This window comes from Poecilia formosa, unplaced genomic scaffold (assembly GCF_000485575.1).
Source record: "Poecilia formosa unplaced genomic scaffold, Poecilia_formosa-5.1.2 Scaffold432, whole genome shotgun sequence".
Taxonomy (NCBI): domain Eukaryota; kingdom Metazoa; phylum Chordata; class Actinopteri; order Cyprinodontiformes; family Poeciliidae; genus Poecilia; species Poecilia formosa.
Genome location: NW_006800371.1, coordinates 1 through 15,432, shown reverse-complemented (window position 1 = coordinate 15,432; position 15,432 = coordinate 1). Strand labels below are relative to the sequence as shown.

The window sequence follows — 15,432 nt, the reverse complement described above, 5'->3', positions numbered from 1 at the left end:
GTTCTGTGCTGCTGCACACTCTGATTTCCTGCGTTGCTTCCTGTTAAGGCTGTTTGGTGTTTGAGGCCACAGGATGTGTGAACAGACTGACAAAACTTGAGAAAATTTATAAAATTTTACCCCCATCAGTTAATCATGAGTCGCATCTTTTTTTAAGGCAAGGAAACAAGAATCTCCACTTGACTAAAACATTTCTTACTGAGGATAAAGGAGGTTTTTGATTTGAGTTTTGTTTTTGTACCTGGAGAGCTGCGGGGGTCTCTGAGAGCCTTGTGTGTCAGCAAGAGCACGTGGTTCAATCGCCACGGAAACATATTTCCTAGATTTGCATTTAGAGGGAGTTAAGCATTTCAATTTCACAGAGAGAAAGCAGAAGTCAACAGACCAGTTGTGGAGAAGCTGAACTCGCCCCGAACGTGAGGAATACCAAATCTATAAGCAACACCTAATTTGTATTCAGAGCTTCTCCTCCTGACTCTAGCCTTTAATATTCAATTTCTGGAGGCGGTCAGTTATGGACCACCCAACTCGAGTCCCTTTTAGCTTAATGTCAAGCTTGTTGTTTTAATAAAGGCAGCAGCGTGTGTTGCCACAGGTAAGATACGCATCGTTTTATGTATTATCTGCAAATGTGAATGAGAAATAATAAAGCCGAGACGTATTTATTTTACATTTCCTTGGTTATACGCAAAACGACATCCACTATAACCGTCATAACGAATCCAACTGGCAGTTTGTGTGTTTAAGTGATTTTTCTCACTCCCTTGGTTTCCTAATGCCTCAATATTTATAGTTTTATGTTGAAGTTTTTGTTTATTTCCCTGGAGAACAAATGTGACATGACACAGTGATCTATTTTTTTTATTCAGTAGTATGTGTATATATATATATATCCCCAAAGCTCACTTTTATGGAGCTGTAGCAAATAGGGAGACCTAAATAAAAACATAGCAAAGACAAAGGAAAAACAAAACACAAAGCATGATTAAACACTAGAAAAATCAAAGCTAAAGAATAAACTGGAAGTGGAACACTAGAGATGACAAACAGAAATCCATTTGAAATAATCCATCTTACTGTTCAGGTTACTCAGCCTGCCGTGTTCCTGCAGCTGCTCCGTGTTGCATCCTCCTTCCTCTGTTGCTCACCTCATTTCTGCCAACCTCAGCTTCATCCAGGCGCGGATATGTGACTGATTTTCACCTGCAGCTTCATTTGCTGCCTCAGCTCGTTTGGAGCTTAAAGCTTTTATTTGATGGACGATCTCGGAGGCTGCATCCTGGCCTTTAGCTGCATGCTCTCTCACTTCATTCATGTGCTGTCACTCTTGTTTTTTTTGTGTGCTTTTTTTGTTTTTTTGCTATTCTAACAAATTACCAACTTAGTGACTGCTGCCGTTTTGTCACTCCAAAGTTGTTGTTTTTTTCAGGAACTTTTTCCTCTCCTGCATCTGCTCACACAACTCAGGCAATTTGATATACGATTAAAGATTATTTTAACTTTATGGCTGCAATATAAATAATTGCTGGGATTTAATTAGCTAACCTAGCAGGGGAATTTAGTCCCATGTAGTCCTGATTTAATTAATGAACTCATGCGGCTTTGGTTGGAGTTATACACCAGGAGCAGTAGTCCTGCATTCACACACACATGCACACACACCTGCCATATTTTAGTTGGGCTCTAATCAATAATTCAACATTTCATTGAAGATGCCTTCGTGGCTCTGCATCTGTCATGCTGGGCCCTTAGTCGCTACGTTTGCTGCACAGACTTTTGCGCCTGTGCAGAAGGATATTAAATTTAATATTTGTATGTCTGCGTGTTTAATGAGAGATCTGTCACATCCGTCTCCTGCTCGCTCTCCCTGGGTGCTGAAACGTCTCATCAGTGCCTGACGCTGGCATGAAGCTGCGAGGGTTATTCATGCGACGCAGTGATGTGTGCAGAGATATTCCACATCCCTTTCAGAAGGCACTGACCCTCGACACGAAAAGCCAGGGACTGCGTGTCAAGTAGAGAGCCGGCTTCACGTCACGGCAGGACTCGCGCTGACCCAGAAACACTCGGGGTGCAGAGTTTTGTGTCACTGTATTTGTATTTATTGCTGTAGTAGAGGTTGGACGTCATCCGTGGAGATCTTTTTTTTTTGTTTTGTTTCCAGAATGCTTTTCAGTACCTTGACAAGGAGATGGATGACTAATCTCAAGAAGAAGGTGTCATTTGTAATCATCAGTATGCTAAATAAGAACAAAGACCACACGCCAACATCTCACGCCTGAGCAACTTTGCGAATACAAATTCAGAGTAAAAATGCTTGAAAAAAATATTTTCAGCATAAAATGGATGTTTATTTTTAAACCCTTATCCCGTGGAAGTATGTGTGCTTCTTAAAATTTTCATCAGAAATTGAATTTGCTTCTCCCTCTTTCCACTGTCCCACCATTGTGGATCACTGTCTTAAAAAATTGGTAAGGAAAAGGTAGCCAGATGAAAACCAGCCCCTGGTCCTACACTATTTGCTTCAAACAGAGGGTTTGGACTCTCAGCTATTGAGAAATGATTGCTTCCTGGAGGACCATGCTGAAGTTTTACATTTTACCAAATTGGTAATGTTTGCCCGAGATGTATGTAATGCAACACTTTGATGCCACTTTGATTTCCTCTGAACCGCCCCTAATTACAGGAAGTTGCCTGAGCTGTAAACCATCTTCCACTGCGAAGAGGGAAGAACTGAGTCGATGAGGGCAGCTACTAATGCTAATTCAGTATTTAGAAGAGTGACCAACATGGACTGAACAGTTTTGTACACTTCCTCTGCTACAATTGTTTAAACTACAGGCAGACTACAATTCTATTACAGTCCATAAAATGTACTTCTCCTTCTGTTCGTCGATCGGCTTGGTGAAAAATCTACTGGAGACAATCCGAGTCAATTGAAGAAATTCCCAGGTTGTGCTGCAAGTGAGAGTTTTTTTTTTTTTTTTTTTCAGGTTGTGCTGCAAGTGAGAGTTTTTTTTTTTGTTTTTTTTCGCACAGGAAGACAGGAAAATGCAACGTGGAGTGAAATTTTTGATGGCATCTCGGTGAGCAGGGAGCTAGTTAAAAATTATTCAAAATAAAATCTCAAGCACTTGTGCAAATTTTGAAACAAGTTGTATGCTTCTTATCTTTAAGCTCATTTCATTACTTTCTCATTTTAAGCAAATAAATATGTACACATTTAGTATGTAACTGTTCTTTGTGCAGCTATTTTTGAAAGTGTTTAGCAAATTCTTTTTTACACTGGCTAACTTGTTTTCGACGATCTCCCTCCCGTCAGACAGTCGGTCATTAAAGCTCAGCTCTTCTGAAGGTCAAGGTCTCCGCAGGGGGCTTTACGAGGAAGTTTCCCCGCCCAGGCATCAGTGAAGGGAGAGGTCTTTCATTTAAATACCAATCATTCTCTGAGAAAACCATTAAGCCGCACACCTTTCAGCTTCTGGCTGCAGTGATATTTAACATTTTTTTGTTATTTATTTTCCAGGCTGTGTGGCATAATGTGTGAAGTCTAAAGATACTCGAGGCCCATGGCTACTGCAGTCCCCAGTTCCTGTTTATGTAAACTGTTACAAGAAAAGAAACTGTGTAGTCACGCACACATCCACACAGAGCCTAACAGTTGTCTCAGTGTTTACCCAGGCAAATATGCTCTCCTGCCCACAACCTGGAGGAATTTCTTTGTTTGTCTTTAGTCTCCAGAGTCTCCCCGGAGGTGTCTATTCTCTTCTTATGTGATTCTTCCTTCAGCATCCTCCGTGGGGCTGCTTATCCTTGTCTTTTGGCCTCTCCGGTACTTACACACTTCCTGTATCCCTCCCTTATCCCCCATTTGCGCCATCCTTTGCCGACTCCTCTCCTCAAAACTCCTCTCCTTTCCTCTGAACCGCCCCTAATTTAGTCCTGTGTGTTCAGTGTATCGCTTTGATTTTCTTCCTGCTTGCAGCTGAGGCACGGTGAGTCACCTGCTGCTGTCCAAGCCTACGGCTGTGGGACCGTCCAGCCCACACACACACACTCTCGACGCACACAGAAACGGTGAAGCTCCGTCATATTATTCACCCTGCCTCGCCTTGCTATGTAAAACATTTCTGTCATCCCGTCATAATTTGAAATGTGATGAGAAATTTGTGAACATGCATCACCTGGACCAGAACACTGATGTTCCGCATGGACATTTTTTGTTGGTATTAGAGGTTTTTTGCTGCCGTGCTTCAGAGATCCTCCTCTCTTTTAGGGTGCATCAAGGCTCTGTACTTGGACCCATGCTATTCTCACTCTACATGATTCTCCCTGGCTTTGTTTAAGGAAACGTCTCTTTTTATGGCTGTGTGGAGAATATTTCAGTCAACTTTCAGTCAAAGCGTAACAATTAAGTTACTGTAGAAATGACACTGCCACAAATTTCCTTAATTTCAGCAAAAATCAAACGGATCAATCCTGTTTTTGTCACACATGTCCAGAATGATAACTTTGAATTTGGATGAACCTGGTGACTTTTGTTAAATCAAATGTGAAAAGTTAATATTTCTTTAAAGGGAGACCTTTGTCGTCAGAGATCATGTTTCGTTGATGTTGAAAGAGTGATTCCTGCTACTATTACTTTCCAGATGGATGCTTGCATGTGTTTTGAATGTTGGTGTCAAACCTCGCTTTCACCTCTCAAGTTGGTCCAGAAGACTTTAGGCTAGGAAGCGTGATCATATGTCACGTCATACATCCCACCATTTCCTCTCTACCAGGATCAAGACTTTCCTGCTGAGATAGAAAGCTCTCATTGGTCAAATCTCCAGCGACCAATGAGAGATCCCTCTCTGCCCACCAAATGTCTTTTAGAATCACGTAGGTCAGGGATCATCTCCTCCTAGATGGTCTAAGCTTTCACACAGAGGTCACCGGGCCTTTGCACCCTAGACTGTGGAAACAACACGGTTCAGAGCGCTCTGGTTAGCACCTGCTGTTGTTCACAAGTGCTTTCAAAAATCTTGTGCTAAGAAAAGGACGAGGAAAATGTGCAGCAAAAAGAAAAACAAAGGCCTTTATGGTGAAGCTCTAAAATTCAACAAAGCCTTAATAGTTTCATATGTTTTTCTGCTTATTTTGCATATTTGTTGCATTTTAAGCATGAGGCGTTATTTTCAAAAATAAGTAAAATAAATAAATAAATAAATAAATAACTTTATGTCCTTAACTATCAAAAATAGAAAATTACATTAAAGGGCACTATATCACGTGAACAGGCACGAATCTTATTAAAAAGCTTCTTCATAAAAGCTTCAGGCTCATAAGGAGCATTGATTTTGGAGTTGCGTATTATTTCAGCTAATCTAATGTAATCAAGATCTTTCTGCGTAAGATTAAAAACATGAAGCGGTGTGCAAAGGGAAGCAAGCAGTCAGATTTCTGAAGGCCCTGAATGCTACAGCCTTATGTGCCTTCAGGCTGTCTAAAGCAGGCAGCCAACAGAGGCAGGAGCTAATGCTAATGCAAGTTTTTCACATTAAATCCAAGGCTTCTTCAGCGACTGGTGTTTTGCTGACTGCCTACCCAATCCAATAGCAACTAGTGGCCAGATGGGCTCAGCATGACACTTTCTGTAACATACTGCCTGGCAGTGTGCATCCGGAGCCAAACACTTCGTCTCTCCCATTTCCTTTGTGATACAGCCACTCTTTATTGGAGCTGTTGGTGCTGTGCACCATAAATGTTGTGCTTCACTTTCAGCTTTTCTTCGTTTGGTATTGCATTGAGACTGAAGTGGCGTCTGATCTGCATTGGGTTTATTGAGACTTGATTGATTATTCAGTTGCTGCCTGTTTTAATTCTCCCCCTTTCCATGTTCAAAGTTTGTTTCTAGCTCCTTTGCTCCTGCTTTTTACTCTCATCTCTTTGAATGTTTGTGTTCACATGCGTCTTGTTTGTCTCTCTGTATCCCAGCCTTCTCCCTTGTCAGCTGCCAGTTTCTTGGATCGTGGTTGTTTGTTTTCTGCAGTCGAGTTTATCCAGCTTGTTACCCACCTGTTTGTGTGTGTGTGTGTTGGATTTTCATAGGCGGTGTTTTTGTTTGTTTGGACTTTTTCTGTATTCGAATCAGGTAGTGGGTAGAAGGAAACCCTCAACTGCTGAAATTTTAGGGAGACACAAAAAAAAGTGAGAAATTGGTAAACAATCAGGCAAAAAAGTGTTGAAAGTAATTAAAGCGGTTCAAAAAGTGCAAACTATGGGAACTAAACAGATTCTTTTGGGACGTTTATTCCACCATCAGGTAAAATTTTTGAATACACATTAAAAAATTTTGCATATTAATGAGAAAGGTCTAGTTTATTGTCACGAGCACAGAGGGCATCAAAATTACCCAAACTCCAGTAAATTTTCTGATGTAAAAAAAACTTGAGACCATAATTGTTTAGTTGGACAACAAAGAAAAATAATAATAAAAAAAGAACTATAATCTAGATTACTAAATGTGGAACTTTTATAGTCACTTCATCATCCAACTTTCTTATTGTCACACATGCAGACAACTACAGTAAATCTGATTAAGGTGAAATGAAGCTTTGGCGTCCTGATAGGATTTTCCTGACATTTGCCCATTCCTTTCTTTTAGAGATAGTTTACAGAGCAGGTACAAAGGGGAAATTGGAAATGGCAGCGCTGCAGGGATTTCTGCTAGGTGCTGGTCGTGTTCTGCAGAAACAATCTATGTATATTTTCTATATTCCCAGACTGATGAGCATTACTCACAAGCAAAACAGAGTGGTGGCAGCATCATGCTGTCTGAGCACTTTTAATAGAAGGAAAGTTGAAATTAAAATCAAATATGCTTCAATAAAGTATATCATCAAGGGGGGCTATTTTTATTTTTTTTTTCTTTCTCCATTAATCATGGGGTATCATGACAGAGTCCTTGACGGTTCGGCAGCATGCAAATGAACTGGCCTTTAGGGATGTTTGGATTTGGGGCCAAAAAATAAATAATAATAATAAAAAAAAACCTTTACTGACTCAACGATTATTAAGGAGTACAAGACGTGTGTGAAAGGCTAACACAAATACCCTTGTTAGCTTAAACATTAACCTGTAGATGTACTAAAACATCTGGATGAAGATGTATTTTTGACTGTAGATGAGGCAGCTCATATATCTGACAATGCACTGCTGTTTGTTTAGTTGATATTGATGTTATCAGAGATATCTGAAGGAATATTATGGAAAAGGATGCTCTCTTTATTTTTCAAAATGCAACAACTTTATATTAAAAAATCTTGTTTTCTAAAGCTGTATAGTAAAAGAGGATTAAACTGACATCAGAAAAACTGAAAAATAGCATTTTGTTATACATCTGTGTCATCATGAAAGGTAAGGGGTTGATGTGAAATTCAGAAATTAACAGTAAACATAAACACACAAAGTTTCATGTTTTTAATTGTAAAAGAAAACAAAAAAAAAAAACCCAATCCCACCCACTTAATCTGTGTATTCTTTTCATTTTACAACTGTGTTTATGACAACACAATCCCAGCTGAAAACACAGAAGTTTATGATTATGTGATGAAATGCTGACAAGAGATAACTATATCACCAAATCACTGTACTTCAAAGCTCAGTTTTAGAGTTGCATTTACTGCATAATGATGAACAAATGTTGTACATGTTTCAGTGGGAGTAACACAGTTTGGATCCCAGGACCGCGACTGAGGGTAAGCAGACCTTTCAGTTTGACAAATGAGCGTAAAGTCTGTGGTCTGCTGTTCCTTCAGCGCCTGCAGGTATGGTGGCTTCATGTTTTATGTATAACATATTTACGTCAGTGCGGCAGGAAGTATGAAAAACATTCGGACTGGAAAGCTCCTGGAACTCCGAGAGGATTTGGCCTGACCACAGCTGATGAGGCGGTGATTATTAGTGTGCCGTGGTGATGGAAACAGATCCTCGACTTCACAACAAAGCCCCTCAACCTCCTGTGGAAATTACAGTCATGAAGGTCAACATACTACAGCCCTGCTGCAGAACTGTGGCTCGGTCTTAAAAGTGCAGCCACCAGCAGGAATGATGACACTCCTCTTTATTATTCACTTTACAGTAAAAAAGAAAAAAAAAAGAAAAAGGAAACACTGTATCATGCAGAGAGACTGCAGCTCGTACGAATCCGGCTCAGGAGATCCCCGTTGTGTCTGCTGAGGACCGCGGCTCAGACTGCAGATGGGATGAAACATGGCACAGCTTTCCAATTTTTAACAGGATGTGACACTGCTGCGCTGCCTCCATTCCACGCTCTTTGAAAAAAAAGCTCACGGTGTGAAAAATCTGCGTGGATGACTGGGGCAGTAATGCAAATCTACCTGACATGCTTGTCACCATCTGGGCCCATTAAAGAGTAAATATTTTAGTCAGGAATGAGATGGAATGTACCTAGCATGATTAAAATCCTCAAAATACACATTTTTTTTCTTTGTTCATTCAGCATTGCTTATTTTACACAAATATTTTATTTTGTATTGGGATTTTTGCAAAAATCCTCAACAGATTTGAAGATTAACTCAGATGTTCAGAAACGTGGGTTGCACAATGTTGTAAAAGGTTGCACAGTGTTGCACAGTTGCCTGTAAAGCTTCATGTCATCATGTTTTGGCTCTAGCCCTCCTGAGATTTAAAAAAAAAAAAAAAAAAAAACTTATCCTGCACTATCCATGGAAAGGGATCCAGTTCCAACCTTAATGCTGTATTATATCTGCAGCCACCTGGCACACCATACCCCTCTCCCCGCAGCTTCATTGTGGTACAAGGGTGCAGCAGATGTTGTTCGGTTGCTGTAATAGGTTGGATGTTGGCTGCAGAGATCGTGGTTTCATCTAGACCCCGGATGCTGAAGCAGGGGATTTTTATAAGCCAGCCAGGAGAATGGAATAATGTTTCATCATCAGTTTGCTCACCTGTAGGAATTTATGCATAAAACCTGATGATGGATGATGTAAAGCAGAATATTGAATCTGGGCTCTTACATTAACTGAAATGTAATCTGACTGGGTTAGTGTCTAACATTTAGTGTCTAAGTGTTGAATGCTGGTAAAGAGAACCCGCAAAAGTGACAGCTGAAAATGCAGTGAGAAATGTTTAGACAACTTTTTTTCTTTCACTTTCCTTCCACTTTACAATTAAATAACTTTTTAAGAGTTTGAAAAGTTTTGCAAAGCACTGTAAAAGTACCAGTGCTGGTTGTTTGCCGACAGCCAGGTCAAACCGAATAAAATTACTCATTTCAGAAACACGAGTTAACTTGACTTGTTTGTTGTAGGCTGTGGGAGGAAGCTGAAGTGTCCAGAAAAATAGGACACAGCAACCCGACACAGAGGCAAAGAGAGCACTGGACCTCCACACAGAAAGGTCTGCAGGCCTCAGGCTAAAACATGCTCCATCTTGCCGCACTTTGAAAGCTCAATGAGTTTAACTGGTAGCTTTTACACATTTGAAATCAAATAGCAAAGTAGCGATGCACATCTGATTAGTCTCATTAATATCCACATGCTGACTGATCACTGGTTTCTTTTTCAGGACAACTGCAGATTAGTCCCAATAGCTGGAACATTGGCATCCCATAAGTTCAATGTTCTCAAACACAGTTGCAATTCATGACAGAACCATATGTCAAAAAGTACCATGTATCATATTTCTCATTATACATCCGTTCCCATCAAAAATAAAATGTTAGACAAGGTAAAGGATTATTCAAAATGTAAATATGTTAGGTTTAAGGGGAAAAAAAGCCATTTAACTTTCAGTATATTTGCATTATTTTTAATAATATCCTAGCTTATGATGTTTTGTATTTTAAAATAAAATAAAAAAAATACACCACTTTGAGGCAGAAACTGCAAAAATGGGAACAGATGTGGTTTTGTTACTTGGTTGGATTTCCTCCAGCCTTGGAAAAACAATAAAATCCTATAATATTTTAAAAGGGCCACAAAAATGAGATCTACTGCTCAGTGCACTGAATCATTTTAGGAGATGAAGAATTTCGGGTAAGTTTAAAGACCAGAGCATTTGATTTTATTAAGGGGTATCTATATTTTTTCTTCTGATTTTTATTCATACACGTTATGAAAAACCACGTCCAAATGGATAATTTTTCTTCCCCGTCACAGTTATGAGCCACTTTTTGTTGATCTATCATAAAATTGCAATAAAACATGTTGAGGTTTGTGGTTGTTTTGCAGTAAAACATGAAAAAGTTCAAGGGACATGAATACTTTAGCTAGACAATATGCACTTTGGGCTTCCCGCTGTCACCCACAAATTCTGCATCTTGAAGGATTTTAGTACGCAGCTGAGATCTGTAGCTTTTAAAGGAATACTTCTAACAAAAGCTTGTTTATATTATGCTGTTAATACACAAATATTTCTATTTCAGAAATGGCCACATTTCATTTAGATGTACCAGTAAGCCTATGAGGCATCTTTTAGAACGAGTGATGTATTTCAGACATTTATTTCACTTTATTATAACCATTCTGGTTTACAGCTAATTGAAACTAAAAAGTTAGTTTATTGGAAACTAGTATTAGATAGGACCAATATTTAAAATGAACACTAAAAATGTACGTCCAAGTCCTACATTACATGCACTATATACTTGGGCATGCAGGAAGAAAGCAAGTCATTATTTTTATATACAACACCTTTGAAGATATAAAGATCATAAACTGCCTCAAAATCAACATTAACACAAGACATGTTACACAAAAGCAGATTTAATATAACAGGTTTTTAACTTATGGTACTGGAAAAAGTACACAGGAAAAAGACTTTCAGAGTTTTGGAGTCACTAAAGAAAAATCTCTATACCTTTTGCTTCAGTGTATTATGGGAAACTATCATTGCCTATGAAGACAAGTTTTGGCTGAAGCATCAACGTTCCATTTTATCTTAGAGATTTTTTTTTCTGGTGTAAAGATAAATTACTGCATCCATGCAAACGTTTCATTGAGGCTATCAGGCTGGGTGGTTGCTGGCCCCGGTGTTTCCAATCTTCATTTTAGAGTCAAGAGGTGGATAGTAACTTGTCACATTCACTCACTTAAACTTACTTGAGTAATCTTTTTTGTTAGATATGTAGTTTTTCTTCTTTGTTTTGCCCTTTACTTATTTTTGCTTCCATTTAAGTATAATTTTTCAGTAAAGCTACTTTTACTTGAGTACAATTTCTGGCTAAGAAGAATACATTTTAACCAACTTGCACAGTTAATGTTGAAGTGATAGCTCTTGTTTGCAGACAGGTTCTGTTGTTATACGTTTTTGTCAGCTGAGCAATGCTGTGCCAGAGGTTAAGTGAGTTCAGTAAACAGTATAAAATGCACAATTTACTTTCATCTGCCCAAATCAGCTGAGCTCTCCATGATTGCTTAGGACACATAATACCCATGATGTAACATTGCTGTATTATAAATCCATTTTTACTTACCTTAAATGATAATAAAAAAAAATAAAAAGAAAAAATAAAAAATAAAAAGAAAAAGTTATTTTGTCATCATCTGGAAGCTATAATCCACAAAACTAACATAAATAAAAGCTTGAAAAAGTGACATAAAATTTTACTAAATCCATCTAAGATGAACTTTTTAAACTGATGAGATAATTTACTTTTACTGTTACAGTCGCATCTTAAAATTGAGTCTTTCCATGTCTTTCTAAAGGTGTTACTTTATCATTTTGGTGGGGAGTTAAAGGTGCTACATCTTCTGCTGATGTTTGTTTTGATTCACTTGTTTTCAGCTGTTTTTATTTACTTGTTCCTCTTGGTCCCAGATGACGGCACATCTACCCAGTCTCTGCTATTTTCTCTTCCAGAACAGAACTCTGAGTACATCCACCCACTGGAAAACTGAAGCTGTCTGAATTTTTCTTTTTTTTTTTTTTAACATATGCCACACATTTCGCATTTATCCCACAGGAAGCGAATGCAGCATAAAGCATTTCGAGAATGAGATCCAGAGAGAGAGAGAGAAACAAGGAGAGAGAGGCAACAGCGCAGATGAGCCCCAATGAACAACAGCCGGCTCCTCTTTCAAACACAAAGCATCACACGCTCCGTATCCCCCTCTCTCTCTCTCACACACACAGGACAGCCGCACACTCACGCACACTCACGCACGCAAGCAGCCCGAAAACCCGAGCGGCATCAGCCCTCTCTGCCCGCCGCTGCCGGTGGCAGCCCTGTCCGCTTCTCCGCACCTCGAAGCCGTGAGAGGAGTTCCTGCTGACCTCACAGGCAACAGAGGAGAGCCGCGGATCTCTGCTTGAGACGGCAGACAATTAACCAGCGAAGCGGGGGAGAGCCGAGAGAGAAAGCGGGGGAAGGCGAGTGAATACGCTCCAGTCCAGCTACTGGCTCCTGCTGCTGCTGGAGGAGGAGGAGGAGGAGGAGGAGGAGGAAGAGGAAAAGGAAGAGGAGGAGGAGGAGGCTGTGAGCTTGGAGAGACTGGAGCAGCTCCGGCATCCTGCACAGGCAGCCCGAACGGCCACAAGTGATCAGAGCATCTTCAGCCTTATAGATGAACAAGCAGCACGGTGCAGCTTCCAGTCCTGGGTGAGTCAACTTCCAATAAACACACGCACACACACACACACACACCATCTCATCTGCGTACTCCATGTGCTGTCTGTAACTGTCTGCATCCATCTTCACAAAAACAGACTGTACACACGTGGTGTGTGTGTGTGTGTGTGTGTGTGTGTGTGTCTGTGTTGCTTTTTTTCCTCTGCCTTGCTGCTGATGAGCAGAAGATGCAACTTGTGATCACTGTGACACTATTTTACCCCTTCAGCTCCTTTCTGATGGTGCAGCAACCCCCTCCCCCCCACCACTGATCGATTTGCTCCGTAACTTAGACGGACATCAGCTCTCATCATCTGTTCTTTTCTATTGTCACCGCTGAGGCAGTGTGTTTGTGCATCCGTGCACAACTCATCTCCATCGGTATGTGCGTGCCTGTGCGAGTCCTCTGGTGATCAGGTTTCAATTAGGATTTAATAATGTAAACGGCGTGGGCAGGAAAGGGAAGGCGGCCCACGATCGATCCTGCAGCCGTATCGGTGTGACCAGGTGACACATCTAATCCCGTGTGCTCTCTGAGCCCATCTCCGGCTCGGCTCCCAGCTTCTTTTATTGGTGTGTGTGCCTGTAGTTCTGAGTACAGCAACAAATCAGATGATTATTCCAAGGAGTGCAGTTGTCCTTCCCTCTAATGGCTTTGGAGTTCATCTCTCCCCTAAGAAGTTATACAGAAAGGAGAGAAAGAGAGAGAGAGAGAAGATAAAGGCACCAAACAACTCTAACCTGTGGCCCTCAACTCCATAAATCAGCAGCTGTCCCCTTGTTTTCTCACAATTCCAGCTTTTCAGCTGCTTTGATTTATTGGTAGACGCTCTGACCTCTTCCAAGGTTTCTGCACTGCAGTGTCACTGCATGCTTTCTCTATTAACGTGGCCAGCATTCAATAAATAATGACGTGAAGATCTGACACATTTTTCAAGAACCGACAAAACTGTCACAACTCGCCTCACCCAACAAGCCCCCCAACTGCATACTTGCGCGCCGTGACTGAATGATTATGTTTGCTTGATCACTCAGGTGTTCAGACTTTTTTTTTTTTTTTTTTTTTTAACATATACAGGTTTTGCAGGAAGTTCAGCCCTTCTCTCTGACTTCATGAATTTGATGTAGGTCTCATTCCAGGGGTGGATGTGTTGGATTTTCTTGTAAGTAGGAGATTAGACGGCAACTGTTCACTCACTGGCTCATTTTGTCCCATTGGACAACTGTGGGTGACATGAAATGACAGTTTAAAAGGCTCCTACCACAAAAATACAGAACACCAAAACAGCATAATAATAATAATAATATACTGCTTCTTGACATCCTAGGAGTCACTTAGGACTTCCAGACTTCCTCCTCAAATCCCCTCACTCATCCCTCTTGTTATATAGGTCAGTCTTTCCAACAGAACGCTGTAGCTCTTCTCCACTCACATCCCAGCAATACTCTTGTCTAAGACTTATTTTAAATTTATGCAAGTAAACAAGGTTTCCATCAGTCATTTATGCTGCAGTGACCTCATTCTTATTCATTGTTTTGAGGCTTAAAGAATTTTTCCCAGTCAGCCTTGTTGTATTGTTCCCTTAATATCCCAGTACTTATGCCTTTAATCTGTCAAGGACGAAGGTTTCATCGCATGCTGGGAATTAAAAAAAAAACAAAAAAAAGTCACAAGATATAAAAAACTCGTTTTTGATAGCAATTCCTGTCACATTATGCGATAAAGATGCCAGACGGTGTGATTTGTGCTGAAAAGAGTGGTGCCAGACAAGTCGGACAGAAAATTCAATCCAAAAAATGAATGGACTCCCAGTTACAGGTGTTAATGCTCCTATTAGGACTCTGAAAAGATTGAGAGGAGGATGAGGGAGGCTGTGAAAGCACACATGCCTGGGCGGCAGTAATGAGACTTCACTACGGCCCAGTTAACAGTAAAAGTTATGGTTTCAAAACTACTAAAGTTAGTCCTTTTTATGAGTCATTTCAGGTGTATTTTTACGTTACTGGATATCCCAGTGCTGCTCTGATCCTCCCTCACCTTTTTGCTGCACACTGCCGGTCAGGTGGATTTTCTCATATTTATATAAAAGATTAATTTGGCAGTTTGCTAATATGTCTAGTTGTGAAAAAAACAAAGGTCTAAAAAGATAAGGAACCCCAAAAAATATAAATGAGTAGCAAGATTTTAATAAACAAAAACTATTAGATTATGTTATAAATTTGTATTTTAGAATTTTGAGTTAACAGCTTGAGTTAATTTATTTTATTTTAAGGTTGTTCTTTTGATTCTTTTATGACAAAACATAATATGTCAAACAGCTTACTTAATTGGAAAAATAAGACAAAGAAAATTCAATCCATGTACTATAAGGCATCACAAGGATGGATATTTGTGACTTTTTATTGTTCAGTTTGTATTACTGGTGTGTGATGCTGCTAAAATCATAATGTATGGAAATGACGTGGTGTCGAATGGTGTGGAACAGGTCGGAGACAAATTTTCTCTCACAACGGACAAAATTTATCTTTGGAATAATTTGTTATGTCTAATATCTTTACATGTTTGCACATTATATTTTACAAGAAACAAAATGTTAAAGGTCATGGCCTTAATTGAAGATTTAAGTGTGACTAAATTGACTCTTGGGTTCAAAAAGCACATCATTCATGCCGACAATATTATTGTCTTAAATTTAATATTGCATGTTTTGATGATGAAGTCACGTAACTCGCAAAGCTTTACTCGATATGCAGTCACAGTATCATCGTCATAACTAGGTTCCTTACTAAAAATACTT

General features: G+C 39.8%; 1 long non-coding RNA gene across 1 annotated transcript; it reads left to right on the top strand.

The window, feature by feature from the left end:
• Positions 1-7,255: 7,255 nt before the first annotated feature.
• On the top strand, positions 7,256-8,701 carry LOC107833718 (uncharacterized). Its single transcript, XR_001659478.1, has 2 exons — positions 7,256-7,739; positions 7,851-8,701. It is a non-coding gene; the product is annotated as an uncharacterized LOC107833718 (long non-coding RNA).
• The last annotated feature ends 6,731 nt before the right edge of the window (positions 8,702-15,432 follow it).